The sequence below is a fragment of the Pelophylax lessonae genome, assembly GCF_965119305.1.
Source record: "Pelophylax lessonae genome assembly, chromosome: 6".
Classification (NCBI taxonomy): domain Eukaryota; kingdom Metazoa; phylum Chordata; class Amphibia; order Anura; family Ranidae; genus Pelophylax; species Pelophylax lessonae.
This window is the reverse complement of record NC_138773.1, coordinates 75,107,603-75,129,243: the sequence shown is the minus strand read 5'-3', so window position 1 is coordinate 75,129,243 and position 21,641 is coordinate 75,107,603.

Genomic DNA, 21,641 nt, shown 5'->3' with positions numbered 1-21,641 from the left:
CTGGTACACAAAAAATGGGATCGGTTGCAGCTACACAATGGGGTGGTCTACCCAAAGGGCCCCCTTAGGCGATTCTTAAGAAAAGTTGCAGCTACAGTATTCTTACCAAAAAAGCCTAGAGACTGCGCTGACTGCCTTACATGACAATAATGGCCACCTAGGGTCAGAGAGGACATTTACCTACTTAGAGACCGTTTCTATTGGCCCTGCATAGGAGCTGAATTGAGGGATACTTTCACTCCTGCATACGGTGTAAACAGTGGAAGTCTTTACCCCACAGAGCTGCCCCAATGGGCCATCTTCAAAGTCAATGACCAATGGAATTGGTGTGCATTGACTTTCTGTGTCTGGAACCTGACTTGAGTGGACAGGGAAATGTTCTGGTGGTAACCGACCACTTCACCCAGTATGCCCAGGCATTCCCAATTTAAGACCAGCAAGCCATAATTCTGGTAGAGAAATTCTTTGTCCACTATGGCCTACCTCAATGTACTCACTCTGACCAGGAGAGATTCTTTGAGAGTAGACTAAAAAAACTGTTAGACCTGTTAGGTTTTCAGAAGTAAAGAACAACTCCCTACCATCCTCAAGGGGACCCTCATCCAGAAATGTTTAATTGCACCCTTCTAGATATGCTTGGGACTCTTACTTCAGAGCAGTAGCAGAATTGGAGTAGGCACATTGCAGCCATTGTACATGCATAAAATCGCACCAAAAATGATGCCACAGGTTACTCACCTTACAGACTAATGTTTTGAAGGGAAGCTCGACTGCCAGTTGACTTAGCATTTGGCACACCCCTGGACCACACCTCGATGATGTCCAACAGAGGATATGTGGACTGCTTGAGGAAGCGTCTAAGAACAGCGTACGAGGGAAGCACTGGTACATAGCGAAGCTGGAATTCGGAAAAAAAAGTGAACTTTTATGCCTCTGGTCAGCCTCTCGTGGTATATCAGCATCCACAGCACCACAGTACTCCATACATATAGGAAAGAAACCAAGAAAATGTATTAAAAATATCCCCACAAAATCATAAAAGATATACACTCACAATATCTGATGCCTCCCCTGGCACCCTAAATAATCTGCCGTCAATGTGCTGGAATGTCGCTATTCCAATGCTCTGATGCATGCTGAAGCCTGGGGGGAAATTTTTAATAAACAGCCTTACGCAATGAGATTTTCTTGGTTTTTCTTGGTTTCTTTTCTATGTGTATGGAGTACTGCGGTGCTGCGGATGGTGAGATACCACGAGAGGCTGATGATAGGCATTAGGCACCGACTCACCTACCTCAGTATACACTCAGAAGGTCAATTATTTGCGGTGCGTTCAGTCCTAGGAGGGCACATGAGTGAGGATGAGAACGGGATATTCCTCTTAGCACCGAGCACAGTCACTTTTTGTACAAGAATTGTAGCACTTTATTTGAAGCACTTTTGCACTTTTTTGGACTGTAAGCACTTTTATCTTGCACTTTAAGAATTGTATTACTTTATATTCTGTATAGTGGGTAGCGCAGCTTTTTTTTTTTGCTGGTTTTACAAAAAGTTTATTGTAGCACAATGGAAGTAGCAGCAGCTTCCCAGTGATATATTCACAATTTTCTTTTAGCACAGATTGGTATTCAGCACAATGATCTTATGTAGCGCATCTATTGTATAATTTATGAATTGTGAATACAGGACAGTCTATTCCTTCACAGCTGGGGACCATGAGGCAGGTAGCTTTGGCATCTGGTTACCTTGCTCTGATGCACAACTGCTGGTACCCAGGCAGTTTCCAGAGAGAGATCAGTTTAGGGTCTTTACTCACTAGTCCTCTGGACAGCTGCCACCTTCCAGCTTCGCCCGGACACAGTATAGTGAATAAGAGGGCATCTCTCCAGACCATATACCCTGTGTTGAGGTTCAGCAATAAGTTTCTAGTGAGGTCCATCCAGGCCCTGACACCGCTGAGGCCTCTAGAGCAGCTGTACAGTCCATGGGCTGCCTGAGAGCAGCAGCCCCTCTGTCTCTGAAATAAGGTGACCAGGTTTTTAAAATGGAATCCAGGGACATATTTTTATTTATTTTTTTATTGACAAATAATAAACTATTTTATAAACATATTTTCCTCAAATTATATATGCAGTGTATGTGGTATGTGTTTATAGAATGATTGTATGATATTTATGTTATTTCGTCCATGAGATAAAAAAGAAAAAAGATACTTAGAATTTTTTGAGATATGACTACCAAAAATTCAGGAGTGCACTACTTACAGAGTGCAGAGTTCAGGAGTGTGTTACATAAAGAATGCAGGGCTAAGGAGCCCGCTACATAAAGAATGCAGGGCTAAGGAGCCCGCTACATAAAGAATGCAGGACTAAGTAGCACTCAAGAGCATGCTATGTAAAGAATGCAGGGCTCAGGAGTGCGCTACATAAAGAATGCAGGGCTCAGGAGTGCGCTACATAAAGAATGCAGGGCTCAGCAGTGCGTTACATAAAGAATACAGGGCTCAGCTGTGCCCATCTATGCAGCCTGACCAGTGCCCAGCAATGCAGCCTGACCAGTGCCCAGCAATTCAGCCTCACCAGTGCCCATCCAATGCAACCTTGCCGGAAGACTGATGGTTGAAGCACTACTTTCAAACCAGCCCAGACAACTATTAAGATCTCCCATTTTTCTGGGTTCCAGCTGTCCCCATTCAGCTTTGTGCTGACGGGCATACATTTTTGGAACGTGCTTACATGATATGACTCCGCCTTCATATCAATCGTCTCCTATACTAAGACATTCTAGACAGCACTGAGAGCAATCCAGCTACTTGTTTTTACCTTGGCAGGCATACACTTCAAAGTGTTATACGGCAGACCCTACCGCTATTTAAAAGTTTGCCCCTGAAGAAGGAACTCTGAAACGCGTCGGGCACTCTTCTTCAAATACAGCGGTATTTCTTTGCCACATAACCATATGATCTGTTATCAGCTTGCCATATGTTTTTATCCTTTTTGTATATGTAATTTCAATAAATCTAATATTTTGAATAAAGCTTTTTCAAGTTATTACAATACGTGCCTATAAAGTCCCACCCCAAGGGGAATTCATCCTTTAGCTATCCAATGCAACCTGACCAGTGCCCGTCCAATGCAGCCTGACCAGTGCCCATCTATAAAGTCTGACCAGTGCTCATCTATGCAGCCTGACCAGTGCCAAGCAATGCAGCCTGACCAGTGCCCATCCAATGTAGCCTGACCAGTGCCCATCCAATGAAGCCTGACCAGTGCCCATCTATGCAGCCTGACCAGTGCCCAGCAATGCAGCCTCACCAGTGCCCATCATCCAATGCAGCCTCACCAGTGCCTATCTATGCAGCCTGATCTGTGCCCATCCAATGCAGCTTCACCAGTGCCCATCTATTCAGCCTGACCAGTGCCCATCCAATGCAGCCTGACCAATGCCCATCCAATTCAGTCTGACCAGTGCCCAGCAATGCAGCCTGACCAGTGCCTATCATCCAATGCAGCCTGACCAGTGCAGGGGATCAGAGAGAAGAGGAGAGCCGGCTGGATCATCACACAAGCTGACATCACCCACTGCATCAGCTTTAATTGGAATCGCCAGTCACACAAGTCCTGCCTCCTAGATTGGCTCCTACCTATGATAGACAGCACATGTCCCAGCATTGGACAAGTGTGTTGTATATCAAAGGAGCCAAACCGGGAGGCGGGACTTTGTGTGAAGCTAGCGCCCGGCGATTTAAATTAAAGCTAACACAGCTGGTGACGCCGGGCTGACACCCCCCAGTGTGTGGCACCCAGGGCGGACCGCCCCCCATTGGTATGCCACTGGCTTCAGTGATTTGTCCCTCCGGATTGCAGGATTGGCCCTGCACCTAGCACTGCCCCTGCAATCCGGGGACAAATCTGAGGACAGACTGGCTCTGGAGACAGTGTCCTCAGCCTGGATGTGTGGTCATTCTACTTTGGAACCCTCCTGGGAACCCTGCTCACCAGTGTCTCAGACTATTTACCACCATTCCAGCCCCCTTCTGGACACTCTTCTCGAGGGATTGGGTGGAACGGCATAAATATTCAGGTGCGTTGTTTTGAATCTCTTTCCCAAAGCTTTGGAAGCTTCTTTTAGAGGCATGGGAAAGTAATCAAACTTCCAGCCTGTGAGATTCTGAACAGGCCAGAACAGACAATTACTGCTCCCTTGATTACAGAAGGAGCCATGAACTAAGTTTACCTAGCATCTTACACTAGGAGGGTGCTACACATAAAAATGCCTGTGGTTTTGAATCATGATGCCCAACAAGCTAATATAGTCAGGAATCAGGATGGTCAGGTTTCCACAAACTTTGGGCTATATATTGTAAGTGTACTGACAGTGTAACAGGAGATGTCATTGACTGCACTACAGAACGATCAGATACAGGAATGTATGGAAAGACATTAGCACTTTGCCCTGTACTAGAAATACTCTACATTATAGCTTGTGTTTATTACAGAGGTGAATGGGGGCTTGCTATGCATCCAAGCAACAGACGTCATGATGCGTTCATCTAGATGCAGACATTAGTCCGCACAGTCTGGAGGGTTCTGTTTGGCTTGCAGGTGTACATTGTTAAAACTTTATTAGAGCCTTTACACATACTCGCAGAAAGGCCCAAGACATTCTACCACAGTACAGATCCAAATCACTTAGTACATTAACACTTCATCAGCCAAAGCAATGTCCCCAAAGACAAAGAGCAAAATGAGAATGTGTGTGCGTTAGAGAGGGAGCAGTTCAATAGAAATCTCTTTAATAGTCCTCATAAAGTCATATTTGCACATATAATTTCTCTAATAAATGTCCAACGTGACGGTTTCGGTGCACAGTACTCTAGCAGCCACTAAAGGCTCAGATACATGTCTTTGATAATAATTGACACTTATTGCTCTTGGAACTTCCCATAAGTAACTGTTGTATGAAACAAAAGAAGCTTAAAAGAAAAATCCATCCTTAAAAATGCAGTAGCTAATACACAGTAAAGCCGGTCATACATGGATCGAAAATACTGCCAGTTTAGCAGGGAGTGGCCAAATTTTGATCCATGTATGGAAAGAGTGATTGTACCCAAGTCGATCCATTGATTAGGGGTTCAACGCCATTATCTTCTTCTGTGTGCCAGTTTTCGGCCATCTTCATTCGTCATCCCGGCACTCAAAATTCAGCCCTGCGCTGTAAGCAGAGCTGCGCATGCTTTACAGAGGTGTTTGTTTTACAAACATTTTGTTGGGTTTCTGAATGTTTTAAACATTGTGCGCAGAACAGTGCTACAAGAAGAACAAGGTGAAGTATAGTAGAGGCAAGTTCATGGTAAGAAGTCCGTCGGGACGTGAAAGCAATACATAGTCTTCACTGAGATAAAAGTGATTGGTGCTAATACAGATCTAGCACCAACCTATCTCATAAGGCGATCCAGTAAGAATGTATCTCACCTATAGAGGCTATCGCCTTCCAAAAAAGAGAGGCGGGGGGAAAGGGTGCTGATGCCCGGAAAGGGAGCATAGCACCAAAGGAGAAAGAGGAAAAGGTGGGGAATAGCCACCTATGATCTTCGATAGCCCGTAGAGAGACGGGGGAAGAAAGAGAAGACAGCAGCGGAGGGGGAGCTTGCCTGATGAGGAGGGAAGGTGATGGGGGGGAGGGGTTCTCATGTTATCCAGTCCACCACCCCACCCTGATTTAGACTGTATGGGCAGTCATATAGATAGCAAGGAGCAGTCCAGGCCTAGGTGGCTATTAAAGGCTATCCACAGGTCCCAGGTTTTTAGGAACTTAGTATGGGTATTTGTAAGGATAGATATGAGTTTCTCATGCACCATGGTATCCCATGAGCCACTTTTGGATCTTGGCAAAGGTATGAAACGGGTGGTGCTGGTACTCATGAGCCACTGTTGGATCTTGGCAAAGTTATGAAAGGGCCAGGCTGTGTCCAATGTCTGCCAAGCCGCCAGAAACACAAACCACACCAGCTTCCTCTGGGCTTTGGTCAAGGAAGGGATAGACTTATGCAACAAGGCTTCCCAGGAATTTTTCAGAGGTGTTTAAAGGCGATGAGGAGGCGATGTGACCCTTCTCACCACCTGTTTCAATCCCATAAATGCCGTACCAATGTGCTGCAACTAAGTGCATTGACTTAACATCTTTGTCTTGAGATAATGCCTGGTGCAAATGTTTATTCTACCACATATTACTGCAATGAACAGTAGAGCATGAGCCATGTCACAGTGGCACCTCAACACACCTTGTAAAATTAGCCCGATGCATGTGCAAAACAATGCACAGATGGTAACCATCTGTGCATTCTGGTGCAGTATTTTTTTTTTTGTGTGTCTGAAAAGGCTGCCTTAGGGTCTTTGCACATGATACTGATGTATTCCTGGAAGAAAGTTCCTGCCCAAAAAATGTGAGTATGGTCCATACAGTGTGCACGTTGGCGCTAGTTTTAAGTGCCATTTATGGCACCCATGTACAACAGCCCCCAATGCAGTGCATGTTAAAGTGAAAAAACCAACATCCTGGAGCGGTGCACAGGGGGCCTCAAGGTGCTGTTGCTGTGTACAGTCAGCTGTAAAAATCGGATATTTTATTCAGACATTATGTTGATGTGTAGTGGCGGGTTTTCTCTAAATATATGGTCACATAAAGATATATCTTGCGGTCTGCCCAGAGTGACTTATATTGCCATTTTCCTGGTCTTTTCATTTTTACAACACCCAGGTGTGCGGCTGATGATAATGCGATGAATTATCATCTCATCCCCTGCAAATCTGTCCTCACCCCCTCTTTCCCCCTCCACATTTCCCTCTGCTCGTTCTCATCCAGGTGGTTTTCTTTCATGCACATGTCTGCGTCCCTTTCTGTCTTCTCTCCACTTTTTAATAGTGCAGGGAAGCCATCCAAGAAATCTATCTGCAGATTTTACAATAAAAGGCACCCAGCTAACGTATATGACCTGCAGGAGGAATGCGGTGTGCCATACCAGTCATAGCGTGCACTCATTTAATGGGGATATTTTCCCCATCTACGGCTGCTTTATTTTAGTACATCCCTGCCAATCTTTTTTTTATTTTTTTTTTTTTTATTTTGTTCTTAATAACATGACAGCCTGCTTGCAATTCTAGATTTTTCAATTAAACGTAGAGCTGCAGAGGCGTCAACAGATGGAAGCAGTAGCAAATACCTAGGAAGGAAGTACAGGCTGGTATAGTTAAAGTGATTGTAAAGTCCCGTTTTTTTTTTTCCCGTTAAACATTACAAACATGTCCTATTTACCTCCTCTGTGAAGCTGGATTTGCACAGTGCAGCCCAGATCCTCCTCTTCTCGGGTCCCTCTTCTGTGATCCTGGCCCCTCCCCCTGTTGAGTGCCCCCACATCAAGCAACTTGCTCGAGGGGCACCCGAGCCGAGTCACAGCTCCCTTTGTCCATTCAGACACAAAGCTCTGACTCGACCCCGCCCCCTCTCTCTCCTGATTGGCTAGCTGGCTTTGATTGACATCAGCAGCAGCTAGTGGCGCTGCTGCTGTATCTAAGCCAAACAGGAGGGAGGATCTCGGATGGCTGATCGTGGACATCGCAGGACAGAGAGGGATCTCAGGTAAGTATTGGGGGGGGGCAGCTGTTGCACACAGAAGGCTTTTTATCTTAATGCATAGAATGCATTAAGATAAAAAACCTTCTGACTTTACAACCCCTTTAAAGCTGAAATCCTGGTAGATTTGGCCCTTTTGCTCACAGAGATGGTTTTTGTCTTTTTTGCACACGTGTTTAAAAAATAATTTAAGGCCTGAAGATTACATAAACCCCCAAAATTGTACATATTTCTGAAAGCCACCCTAGAGAATAAAATAGTCATAGATTTAAGTTTTTATGCAACATGACATTAGCACAATTGTTTAAGAAATGCAAAATTTCAGTAAAAAATACACTTAAGCTAACTTTAGGGCCAATTACTAATTTATTTGGTAAAATATAAAGGAAAGGGTTGCACCTAGTAAATAGATACTCAACATGTCATGCCTTAAAGGATAAGTTCACCTTTTTTTAAAAAAAATAAAAAAATGCACATTTTTTTGCAGATAAAAATGTGCATGTATTTTTATTTTTTACTAGGAGCCTGGAAAGCATTGCCCCTGAGATCAGGAGATTTTGAGTGCCATGCAGTACTCCTGCAAACCTGTCAGTGTATCTGTCTGCTCATACCTCCTACAGGCAGGCAGATACATATTGACAGGAAGATTAAATGGACTATCAGAGCCCTTGTTTTTCATTAAGAACTACAAGCTGACAGCTCCAAAGGCTGTTGGTCCTGTACTTTCCAATTTACAGAACTCTGAACTGTGAATGAATGATGTGGCTGGGTAGGTGGAGCCCCACACATTTGAAATAAAATAGTGACTGAGAATAATCCCCACTTGCAGCAGATCAGGGAGACGTTGCAGGAATGGAAACATGTTACATGCTCCACCCTAAAAATGGGTGGAACATGTAACATGTTCCCAAAGGTGAAATTATACTTTAAAATTGTGTGCATCCGGAAAACAGTGACAAACTTTAGTACCCTAAATCTTCCATAGGCGACACTTTAAAAGGCCTATTGTTTTCTATGTGTCATTGCAATTACCTGTTAGGCATTGATTTAATTAAACATGATATTCTCTGGAGGAGTTACCACCAATATTTGTAATGTTATTGCTCCCCTTCGGAAAAACAAGAAAAGTTATTTAAAGCAATGTTTGTCTGGTTCTGTCACCTGAGGAACTGAAAGTTATCTGTGATGGGCCGCAGCCTTGTTTAATTAGCAATGTAAAGATGGAGTAAGAGGAATAAAGCCAGCTCAAGATGAGAGCAGTGGTGGACGGATGGCGGAGAGTGCGGATGATGGAGTGAGATATTGTAATATGGCTCTCAGCGGTGACACAGGGCTAGTCCCAAGGATGTGGTCTATAACCACAAAGTAGCAGTGATTATAATACATTGGCTACTGTCCTTGCATAGTGTACACAGACCTGTAGGTGTCAAAGAGGAGCTGGTAGGAGGACTGGAGTTCTGCACATTTCCTCCTGAAATGTAACCACTTGGGAATCGGAGCAGCTCAACTTAGGATGTGAGTGTGAAGTGAGGATTCCTGTAGGGGTAGGGCTGCTAGCTAGTCACAAAGGCTTCTGGTTGCTATTGGCATTTACCACATGCTAACACTTTTAGGCTATGCAACAGTGTCTCTCACAATGAAATTCAGGGTAGGTCTGGATTTACAGGCAAAAAGTTTGAGGGAGCTCTGGCACCACAGGCAAGTGGCTGTAGACACAGGGCTACCCCACTTGAAGGCCAGTACTTTGGTGGCAGTTGAGGAAGTGCTCCCCACAGTGGTTGGGTTTTACATAGAAGCTGTGTGCTACTAGGTTTCTGCCCCTCTTCCCGCATAAAAGTGGGATGCAGTGGGAACACATTCAGTCTCAGTGCAATGAAAGAACTTGTATTGAAATAATGCAGAAACAGTTTACAAATAACCCGGTGGGAAGGCAGCCCAATCGGTAACACTCACAGTTCCTACAGCATGTAGCGAGCAGAGTACAGCCTGAGCTGTCAGTGTCTGTAGAAAAGGTAAGAATGCAGCCTGGCTGTCTTGTGCCCAACTCTACGGGTTCCCTCTTCATCAGGACCCTTTCCCTACTGCTAGTGCTGTTCCTAACAGGCGGGGTACCTGTCTCTACACTACCAATTCACAAATGTGCGCCAAACCTGGGAGCCAGGGCCTTAAATAAGCTCCGTCTGACCCAAGATGGCTGCTAGATTCACATGGGGTGGCAGCATCTGTTTGCTTCCCCAGTGACCCAGGAAACCATAGAGGAACTATGTTTCTCTTGACTTCCTCATGAACTGCAGTGTCACTGCAGAGAGCTCCACGATATTGGAGAAAATAGACTGCACCTGCCTACACCCATGGCAGGACTATGAGCAGAGGACCATACTATGCCTGCAGATTACTTGCCCAGCTATATCTGTCTCATGAGGTGCATTCTATTCAAGCTGCGGAGAGTGGGAAACAGGGAAAAAGACCAGGTGGTTGTGTTAACCAAGGGGATTATGGGAAAAAGAGTTAAGTCAAGGGGCACTCTGCTACACTCCAATATCCTTGAACTTGCTGTCTTGGGCACGTTTGCAGACCAAACAAAGTTATCTTGCACAAAGGTTTCAAAGTTAGGTTTCTGGGAGCATCTCGGGTTGAATTTTAGCTCCATCTTCTGCCTCACCCCAGCTGGGCTTTCCTCCTCTGACCCTTTACTTATGGCAGATAACTATCTAACTAACTATCTTGTCAAGGGATGAATGAATTTTTGGTCTTCTGGTGGGTAGTGCAAGATTAGTATTCTTGCTTCCAATTCTAAATCATTCATCAACAGTTCTACCTGCTGGGCAAAATCTCAAATGATTGGATTAAACCCCGGAATCTCTTGATCCAGTCATCCAAGTCCTGACCTGGCACTGTGCACTTGGGTATTTGTTGTGATAAGCATCCGACAGGAATAAGGAGGGGTAGTAGCCTGCTTGCTTTTTTCTGGATTATCAGTGCTGGGCTCTGCCTTTGCACCACACCCATCACCATTGTCCAGCCATAATGCCAGGTAATAGGAATCGGCTGAATAATCAGACAGAGGGTAACTTTAAATTGAACTTTACTAAACTAAACAGGTCAGAGTAAAATCAACAGGAACAGGGTCAAAATGGCAAAAGGGTGTCTCACAGAGAAGTCAAGGATAGGCCTGGTTGCACAGACGAACAGCTGGAGGGATCTCTGGGCTGGAACCATGGGTCAGCAGCTGGAGGAATACCATGGTTGGTATCAAAGGCAGGTAGCTGGAAACAGCCCGGGGGGGGGGGGTCACAGCACAGTACTCTGATGGCAATTGAAGTAGTGGTCCTCGCAGTGCCTGGGTCTTCCATAGAAGAGTGCTGCCCCACTGCCCGCATGCTGGGACTAACAGTGAAGGACTGTACATCTGGCTACTGATCACATCACAATGTTACGCATGCGCCAGATCTCCTGCATGCGCAGACATGTCTTATGGTTCTGGCAATATTTTAGGACCTTGCAAAACCCCAGTGGAATGTCTGCACATGTGCAGGATTACCGCACATGCACAGACATGCTGAAAGTCTCAGACAGGTATTTGGGACCTTGTGAAGCCTGCAGCATGTCTGCATATGTGAGAGATTCTGCACATATGCAGACATGGTCTACCAGGTCCTAAATATTAAGATACTTCATCCCTCACTGAAACGCTGACTCCTGAAATGGGTGACATGGACTTTCAGGGAGGAAGTGGGTGGCTGAACCCTATTTCATTCTTGCTTAGGCAAGGTGGTGGGCTGAACAAAAATTAAAGGAATTTATGCTAAGATAACAAAAAATATATATTGTGTAAGGGGAGGGAGCAAATGAGAAGAACTTAATTTATTGGGTGATGCAGGGATCAATAAGTAAGCATCATAGTTTAGTAAGGGCTGCTATATGGCTGGTTTTATCAGATCATTACCACTCCAAAAACACTTCAGCTGAGATTATATGAACAATGTCTCTATATTTGGTCCTATAACATATATGGTAGTCCAGAGCAGCATACTCTGAAGAACATATAAACATCATGTTAATACCTAACAGGAAAGCATGGTTGGTGAGGAAGGGTGGTTGTCATATTTATTTATTATAGGTTCTTATATTGCACCTTCATTTTATGCAGTGCTTTACACATATACTGTACATTCACATCAGTCCCTGGCCTAAAGGAGCTTACAACCTAAAGTCCCTTAAAGTGGGGTACACACTAGTAGAAAATCTGCCGAAAATTCCCGTCCGAGGTAAAATCGTCCGATTTTCGCCTAGTGTGTACACAACTTTCAGCAGCCGATGCCGACATTTTCAACGAAAAAAAACAGAGGGACAAACGCCAAAATTTTTATCGTCCGTCCCCAGACGACCAATTTTCGTTTAATGTGTATGCATTACGTCCGTGAAAAATCGGATACGAAGGACCGCGCATGATCTGAAGTTGCTGACAACCCGGAAAACTAGGAACAAATGTGCCAAAAAAAGAAAAATCGGACGAGAAATTTTGTGAACATTTATGCACTGTCAACTAAAAACGGTAATGAACGCTGAGCAAGAGAGAGAAAAATCGGAGGATATTTTGTCCGATTTTCATCAAGTGTGTACGGCCCTTAAAACTCAACAAAGCCAATTTAGATTGAAGTTAGATAACCCACCAGCTGTCTTATGAGTGTGGGAGGAAACCCATGCAGGCACAGAGAGAACATGCAAACTCCAGGCAGGTAGTGTCATGGTTGGGATTTGAACCAAGAACCCTAATGCTGCTAGTTGGAAGTGCTAACCACTTAGCCACTGTGCTGCCTATTTATGACTCCAACAGGGTTTATATAGCTGTTGATCTTGAAGAACTCCAGACCATATGAATAAAGTTCTACACAGTATCTTCAAACTTTACAAAGTTTCAGAAAATCAGAGCCATGTCCTTGTGCAACCACAGCCATTCTCACATTTAGAGATTCAGTCTACCACAAGGGCAGCAAGAGGAGAGGGTCTCCAGAGGAGACTTTATAGTAAGGCTGCTACTTTGTGCTTTGATCAACTGCAACATTGTGTCTGGGAAGATTTTAACAGATAATTCATGTCAAAAGGGCTACTTATTGAAAACTTACATCATAAGGAGCAGAAAGTTCCCTGGATGTAAAAAAAAGGTTGGTCAGACTAAGCCTTTTATTTTTCATCTTTGATGCCCTTTATTGCACCATATTTGTCCCATCCTGTTTATGTCCTAGTTTTCCTTGCTTTTCTTTCGTTTCCATCTCCTTCACTTTCCCTCTGCTCTTTTATTCATTTAAAAATTTTAAAATTTGTTGACACATTCCATAACCATCTGTGAGCCAATTACCTCAAAATTATGTTTTCAAAGATCATTTCCAGCATAATTTCTGACACACAAGCGGCTCATTGCGAAAATCTAGGAACACATAAAAGCATTCTTTCCACACATCCCAATTTGCAGGTCACTTGATCCCCAGGAAATAAAAAGAAACATCCACAAGTTCAGGTAAATCTTTTTATTAAATGTGTTTCCATGTCGGAAAGGTGTTTACAGGGCGGGAGCCTGCTCCTTCGCCACAAAGAAAAGGAATTTAGGATGTGGTAGAAGTAGATAATCACACAGAGATTGCTGAGAGAGGCACAGTGTTCAGGGTTGACTGTAAATAAGATTCTTAGTAGAACTAACAGGGGGCATAGCTGGGTGGGCCCGGAAAGCTATACATAGGCCAATGCAAAGTTTAAAGAGACCCTGTCACCAGACTAATCATTTCAAAAACAATCTTTCCATACTAGTAAATGCAGATTTAACATACTGTATTTTAGGCATGCTATTCACATGTAAAAGCCTTTGCTTAAACATTCTACAGACTTGAGAATGCTACCCGACACTACCATCTTGGATATGATGTCAGCAGCCCTAGCAGACTCAGAGTTGTCACTTAACTGACTCTCTGTAACAGCCTTTCTCAACCTGTTTAAATTACAAGAACCCTTAAAATGATATTCAGGTCTTAGCATACCCATGATAAACCTAATACATTGAGGGTCAATAGAAAAAATGCACCTTACATTGGTAGTCAGTGGGAAGAATGCGTCTTGAAAAGATAGATAAAAATATCATTGGTGTCATGCCATGGACTAGTCAAGAGGCATTGGCCCTGGAACTATGCAGGCATCATCAAATAGGAGGTCAATCAGTCATAGCTTAAGGGACCCCTAGCAACTTTTGGAGGAACCCTAGTGTTCCACAGAAAATTGGTTGAGAAAGACCGATCCATAACATTCCCCTTCACTGCTCCTACATGGTTATGTAAGAAGGAGAGGGGCAGATGAGCTTGGCCAGCACACAGGGTAATAAGACACTCCTAAAAGAAAGGAGGACTTGACGTGCAAGGAGAAATGGGGCTATGTTAGTGAATTGGAATTCACTCTTCTGAAGTAGTCAGCTTTTACTAGCAGGTTCAGAGGCACATTGCAAGCCAATACAAAATCATTCACGAAAAGGGAAAATGCTGCAAGTAAGCATTTGAGATTTGAAATACTTGATTTTTCTGTACATTTATCTACAATTTTAAAGTTGGTGACAGGGTCCCTTTAGGGCTTAATACTGATATCCACATTAATCTGAGGGACCTGGGTCTTGACATTTTTCCCTGCGTTTCTTCAGTCATCTTTAATTATGCATAGTGTTATAATACAGCTGTTACCCATAATGTAATTCAGCTGTTTAGTGTCCGAAAGTAGTCAGTTGACCACAACAAATGATATTGCTGTGGTACCTCTTACCATAGTGATGTCACTAGCTCCTAGCGAAAAGGCTGTACATTCTTCAATACTGTTCCAGCTCACAATATGGCTGCCTATGCTTTGAAGAGATGATCTAGATATGCAAATGCATCCCAGGAGCCTCCTGACTTTGATATGCTACCAAAACATTGTCAAAGAAAATATAAAAGCTCTTGTCTCCATCTCCCATGTAGTTAAGCCCCAGCCTCACCATAGGATAATCGGGCAATAAACTTGCCTATGCTTCCATTAAAAAAAGCCAGTTTTGCACGTATCACATTTCGGGGACTTCTGTGGAGCTTCTAATGGCCACTTGCATGTACAGTAATGTTTTTCCCAAGAGAGGATTTGGTAATAGCTCTGTTTCCCCAAATAAAACCATTACCATCATTGTATCACTCCCTGCTGGTAATTATTAGTTAGAACAAGGCTCTTGCCATGCAGGATTAGGTTTCTGGACTTCTAGACAAACAATTGTCAATCATAACCTGATAAAATAATTTAGGTTTATGAAAACTAAGAAAACACTTTTTTGACTTGCTGAAAATTCTTTTTGAACAACCCTGCAGCCCATATTGTTACATAGGGGGGAGATTTACTAAATCTAAAACTAAATTTACTACATCTAGAGAGTGCACAATCTGGTGCAGCTCTGCATAGAAACCAATAAGCTTCCAGATTTTATTGCCAAAGCTTATATGAACAAGCTGAAGTTAGAGGCTGTTTGGCTACCATGCATAGCTTCACCAGATTCTGAGTGCTCCAGTTTTAATAAATCAACCCCATAGTGTCTCACACACTGCACAGTTACATGGCTAGCTACACAAACTCATGGTAAGATTGTCATTTGACCTAGCTGATAATAAACCGGGTGACAATTGTATGTCTAAAGACACACTTTGAACTTTTCAGATACCTCCTGAATGACCAATTTTGGGGAACATGTTTTCTTTTTGTATAGTCGCTAATGTTACTCTCATCTGAACCAGGTATCTTTTCTCAGGGCATCAACTTACCCAAAAAAGCATGCATGGTTATGGAGAGATGTTTTGTCAGCTATAACAACTGCCATCGAGCCGTTGGGTGGTCCTGGAAGCACCACCAAACAAAAGCAGATTTAAACATCAACTGAGTTGGATGCAAAATGATTGACTATCCTGTCAAATGCAGTTACTGTTCAGCAGCACTGCTGTATGCCATGCCCACTAGGGTTGCCACCTCATCCCTTTAATCCAAGACACATATTAATTACACGGGTTTCTAGGCAGATATAATGCACAAAAGGCACCAAGTGAGTTTAATTACCACCTTAATCATCCACAGAACCTGTGTAATTAATGTGAGTCCTGGTTTAAAGGGATGAGGTGGCAACTCTTATACCCACCCAAATACAATATCCGGCACTAGTTTCCTCCATCCACGCTAATTGGGGTAGATGGTGGAATCAACTGCATTTCTCCCATTCAGCCCTTTGGGCTGAACAAGAGAAAATCAAGCCTTGTGTCACGAGAAATAAAGATGAGGCCCACAAAAAACATAATGGTATCATCTGTAACTCTAGTTAGATTTCAATTGATCCGTTTTTTTAAAGGTGGATCTGAAAGAAACTTTGATGACAACTCGCCTAAATATACTGCACTACATTGTGCAGAGTTGCAATTAAGCCACTCTGGAGATTTTACTGGCTCTATCATGCCACTGAAATCTCTATTAATCTAGTAGTAAATGCAGTGATCATTTACTAAACAGATGGAACAAATTACTCCCCATTGTGAATCAAAAAAGCTGCCATGCAGTTGCAATTAAAAGTAGTAATAAACCCCTCAGTGTTTTTAGCTTAACAGATTGAGCACAATGCAAAAAAAAAAAATTCTTTAGTAAACAGTTTTTTAAAAGTGTTACCCCAGCACTTGCAGTTTACAATTTTTAGTGCTGCTGGCTGCTGCTCTCTCAGTGGTGCTTTCCTAAACTTCTGGTCTTCTACAGGAAAGAGATAACAGAGGACAGTTCAGTCTAAACCCGCCTTTTTAAAACAGGGTGCACAGGCACCCTGGGGTACCTTGAGGTTCCTTCAGGGGTGCCAAAATGCATAAAAATGTATCAAAAATGTTATACAAGCCAGCAAGTGGATCAAGCCTGCCTTTTAGTTACACAAAGCCACAGGTTTTTATTGTGCACCATTTCAACCTTCCAGCCACCGGTGTCCTAACACCCAGTGATGATGTCACTAGTCTTAATAAGAAGGGTGTTGGTCACCTGCACAGCATCCTTGTTTGATCCTCCCCTGCCCCTCTCCATCAACACTGGGGTCACATTAGCTGAGTAATGGAGAGAAACTGAGGGAGAGGAAAAACACTGGAATACTAGTCAGTACCAGTGTATTTGCTTTGTAAGAATAAATCACCTCTAATGTTGGGTTTCCTACATGTGTTGATGCTGCTGCATTATGTAAAAACTAAAAGAATAGTGTTTTACATTTTAGAATGGGGTGCTTTGAGACTGTCCATAATATTAAAGGATACCTCGAGATTGTCCATAATTTTAAAGGGTACCTTGACTGAAAAAAAGTTGAGAAACATTGGTCTGTTAGCTTGAAGAACTGAGGTGATGAGGGGGTAGCAGGGGAGTGCCTTGCCATCCTAGGCTATGGAGCTGTAATGACTGTCTGGGCTATGGGGTGACAACCGTCTACCAGTTTTGCTCCTGCATTGTCCCCCTGCTACATGCGCTCGTAGTAGAGACCACAAGCGGCCATGCCAACACATATTGCGCAGCCCCAGTCCTTCTTTAGAAAGCTGGTTCAGAATAAAGATGTGCAGCCAATGTTGGATCAAGCGCATGTAGCCAAGAAGAAGCTAATAGAGGTTGCAGGAGATCAGCAGCACTGAGATGCAAGAGAGAAGAAAATGGTATTGTTTGTGATACACAGTGCTTAAACAAACTAAGTTTCATCTGCTTTAGAGTTTATATCCAACTTTTATGGTACATTGTGTAGCTTACGCCAGTAGTTCTCAACCTCAGTACTCAAGTACCCCCAACGGGCCATGTTTTGAGAACTCCTCTTAGATAAAAAAGCTCTTATCAATACTATGTCATTGATATTTGTTTAAATCAGCTGTGCAAAGTAAAGGAAAACCTGAAAACATGGCCCATTGGGGTTATCTAAGGCCTGAGGTTGAGAACCACTGGCTTACGCCATACAGAAGGTATCAATATGTTCCATCAGTTTAGTAATCAATTGCTACCCCTAGCAATTAATGGCTGCCAATTTTGGTAGCACGGCTGAGCAACTAACACTCACCCTAACTGACACTCACACTAACCTTTAGCTCAGTTTTTCTTGCTTTACCTAGTTATCAGCTTTTGATGTAAAAATGCATGTCATTTAGGAATGCCTAGCATTCCCTTTACCATAGGAGGCAATTAGTAAGGTAACTTAGTAGGTAAAAGCCCAGGTTATATAATGCCATTTCACAGTGTCCCCTCCTATTCTGAGTGCCAGGTCCACTTCATGCCACTATAGTCTATAGTTAATGGGGGAGTGTGTGTGTGTGTGTGTGGGGGGGGGGGGGTGTGTGTGTGGGGGGGGGGTAATTATTGAAACCTATATGTGACCAGTATCTCATCTATGATTTATGAATGTAACATAGTTATCACTAAAGTTTAAGATTTGCCATCTTTCTGTTCACAAGTCAACATAAGACACACATTTACACTGCTCAAAGGACTACAAAACAGAAAAACTCACATAAATAGAGATAAGGGAATCCATTACACCAATATCAGTATCCAAATGTAGAATTGATTGGGCAGGTTGTAGTGAGATATATATATATATATACACTGGCCTAAAGAGAAGGAGATTTGGACATAACAAGGTATAGCAACTGACTGAATGTATGTCTGCGATGCTTCAGCCACATATTTAACAAAATCTCCTATTGTTCAATTTTTATAAGCACTGAACTAGACAGCATGCATATTCCATAATATGTCATAGGCAATGTAACAATGAGTTACACAAATCACATCACATGATGGCAGTATTTGATAATTGGTTATAATAAAAGCATTATAAACATGGATAATTCTGCTGCACTTGGAACTATAGCAACCAACCAATAACAGCTTAATAAAATGAATTAGCTATTGCGCTAAGTAGACCTAAACCGTCATTTAATGGGGCACATAAGAGGGCTTCGAGAGTGGTAGGGAACACTAGGTGAAGTGGATGCAGCGCCTCTCATATTAGGTCTTGCGATCCTAATGCAATTGTTTTATAACCAATATTAGTTTGAATGACATTAGCAATGGTGGGAATATCTCACCACCTAGGTCACTTGAACAGTCACACACTGGTACATCCTGGTAGTCCAGTAGACTGAAAATCTTGTTTTACCTTCTGTTCATCTCTGCTTATTAAAAGATAAGTGCACTATTGAGCTCAAATTAAAAATCGTCTACATCTGGTGAGCCAATACCAGAGTCTGGAAAAGTATGTTTTCCATAAACACCCTAAGGCTAGGTTCACACCTATGCAGTTTGCAGCTGGTCCGTTTTCCATATGCATTCTTGTACCTGCGTTTGGCAAGCGTTTTGCGTTTTTGTGTTGGCCAATACAATCATTTTTCAGGGCAGCATGGGAAGTCTGTTTTCAGTGGGAGGTGTTTGCAGTGATGCATGGTCAAAAACGTGGACCGCAAAAAGCCACAGAAACGTGGGAAAACGCTGGCAAAATGCAGGACACACTCAGCGCTGTTTTGGATGCAGGCCCATTGAACCCTATTAAACCAAAAACACAAAACGCTGTGGGGAAAGAAGTTCCAGACCCTTTCTAAAATAACGGGCCTGCAGGAATCACATAGATGTGAACGTTACCCATAGGAAATCATTTTAAATGGCTTGCACTTGGTTTCTGAAAAACGCGAGCCACACTAGAACATGCGATAGTGTCAACCTAGCTTAAGTGAAATTTAAGAAAGCATGTGTTCACAGACAACAACACAAAGTTGAAAATCTGCGAAAACCAGACTTAGCTATCACCTTTTAGTTGAGTGCATCGAATGTGACCTCAGCAAATAGTATTTTTTTGTAAGTAAAATTTTAGAATTATGCACATCTAAAGGGATTCTAAAATGATTGTTTGATATAATTCTGTATGTAGAGAGCCCACATTGTATGGAAAATAGCTTAAAGCTTAACTGTAGACACCGTAGAAATGGCATGCAGTGTTTCTACCCAAAAACATAAACTGAAATATTAGTCTTATACAGCCATTAGCTAAAAATCACCTGTCAGTGTTCCTATTGGAGAACAGTATGAAAATGTTCTGTCTGCTTTGTGTAGGAGCACCAATGAATGAGTGCAGTATGCCCATAGCCACACCCCTGCTCTGCTTAGTACTGTGCTGTGATTTATGCAGCACTCTAAGTCCCACCCCCAAGCAGCATTATCACTGTGTTCATGAAGGTGGACAGCATGGCAGTAGGATAACTGCCATACGGAGGTAATAGGTAAATATGGGTCCTACATTTTAACATACAACACTGCTCCAGTTACTTTGGATGTGTTTTAAATGGCTACAATTTATTTTTAGTAAACAGAAGGGGATTTGAATTGGCTGGAGCACCGAAGTGTCTCAAAAAAGAAGAAAAGGAAAGGAAATAGTTCTATTTGCAAAACGTGCTTCCTTTGCTTAGATACAGAAAAGTGGAACTTCAGGCAAACAGCTAAATCAACAGTTGAAAAACGTATATGTTTCCTGTTTTGCCTGCCAAAGGATTTGTAATTTTATTTTGTCAGTCTTAAAATGTTCTCACTTCTGCTACATTGCACCACAAGAAAAGTAAATCTGTTACTCTCTCGCTGAGGGTCGATTTCTTTTTGTTTCCTACATCACCTCCATACCTAGTGGATATGGGTGATGATCAGGGCCACCTAAGAGGCCAATCGAGGCAGCTTTCTCAAATTGAGAGATGGTAGGGCGGCACTAAGACTGAATGTCCATACCGGACACTCCATTCTCTGTACAGTTCGGTAACGCTGACCCTGGTAAGACCGGAGGTTTAGACAGAATCCAAACAGGGAAGACCGCTCCAGGTGAGTCTGGGATCAGGTGCTGGTCGGATCCGCAATCCAGGATAGCTTCAAACAAAAGGAATGACCGCACTTCCGATAAATTTCAAAGAAAGGAGTGTCTTTATTCCACATCGATCGAATTGGCAAATACAAATACACACTGTGAGTGCAGGATAACCGGTGGACGCGTTTCACGACTGGATATGTCGCTTATTCATCACCCTGATGATGAATAAGCGACATATCCAGTCGTGAAACGCGTCCACCGGTTGTCCTGCACTCACAGTGTGTATTTGTATTTGCCAATTCGATTGATGTGGAATAAAGACACTCCTTTCTTTGAAATTTATCGGAAGTGCGGTCATTCCTTTTGTTTGAAGACCGGAGGTTTGGCATTACTGAGCTCCCTGCCCCACCACTGGGCCTGTCATACAGGCAGGTACAGTGGCCATGCCTCTTCAGTAATGTGGAGCCTGTTAAAAGTGCACCTGCCTACATGGCCAGGCAGGAAACTCTGCTCAGTGACATTCAGTCTTCACTTTTAACATGCTCTGTGTCAGTGAGCTGTGTGTGTGTGTATGTGGCCATCTTTGCCACAGTGGGGAGGTATCAAAAATGGCATCCTTCCCTAGCCCTGGTGATGATAGTGACCTGTCCAGTGAGCAAGCTGCTCAAGTGACACACAAAGCTGAATTGGTGAACCAGGAAAACTGTTTGTTGTCCACGTTGTAGTGTGACAAAAGTGTCTAAATCACAAAATTGAATGAACAGAAATATAAATCCTTTGGCGGATAAAACCATTCAGATATAGGAATTACAAAAGTGTTTCCTGTTTGCCCTGAGTTCAGCATTAAAGAGGCTAATGTGACTTTTTGCGTTACTTTTACATATTCCATTTTCTCACATCCATTGTATATCATGTGAAACATCAGTAAAGTGCACTTTTCCTTTAGGCAATGATAAATGGGGATAATTGAAGGCCATGTAGCACTAACTCACTGCCAACATACAATGAATGGTAGATGTGCATGCTGGGGCTCAGAGAACCTTATGGGAGTCTAACATGTCCTTACCATATAGACTCAACCTGACAAATCAAAGTTTTGCAGATTTGGGGATGGGGGTAATCCGGG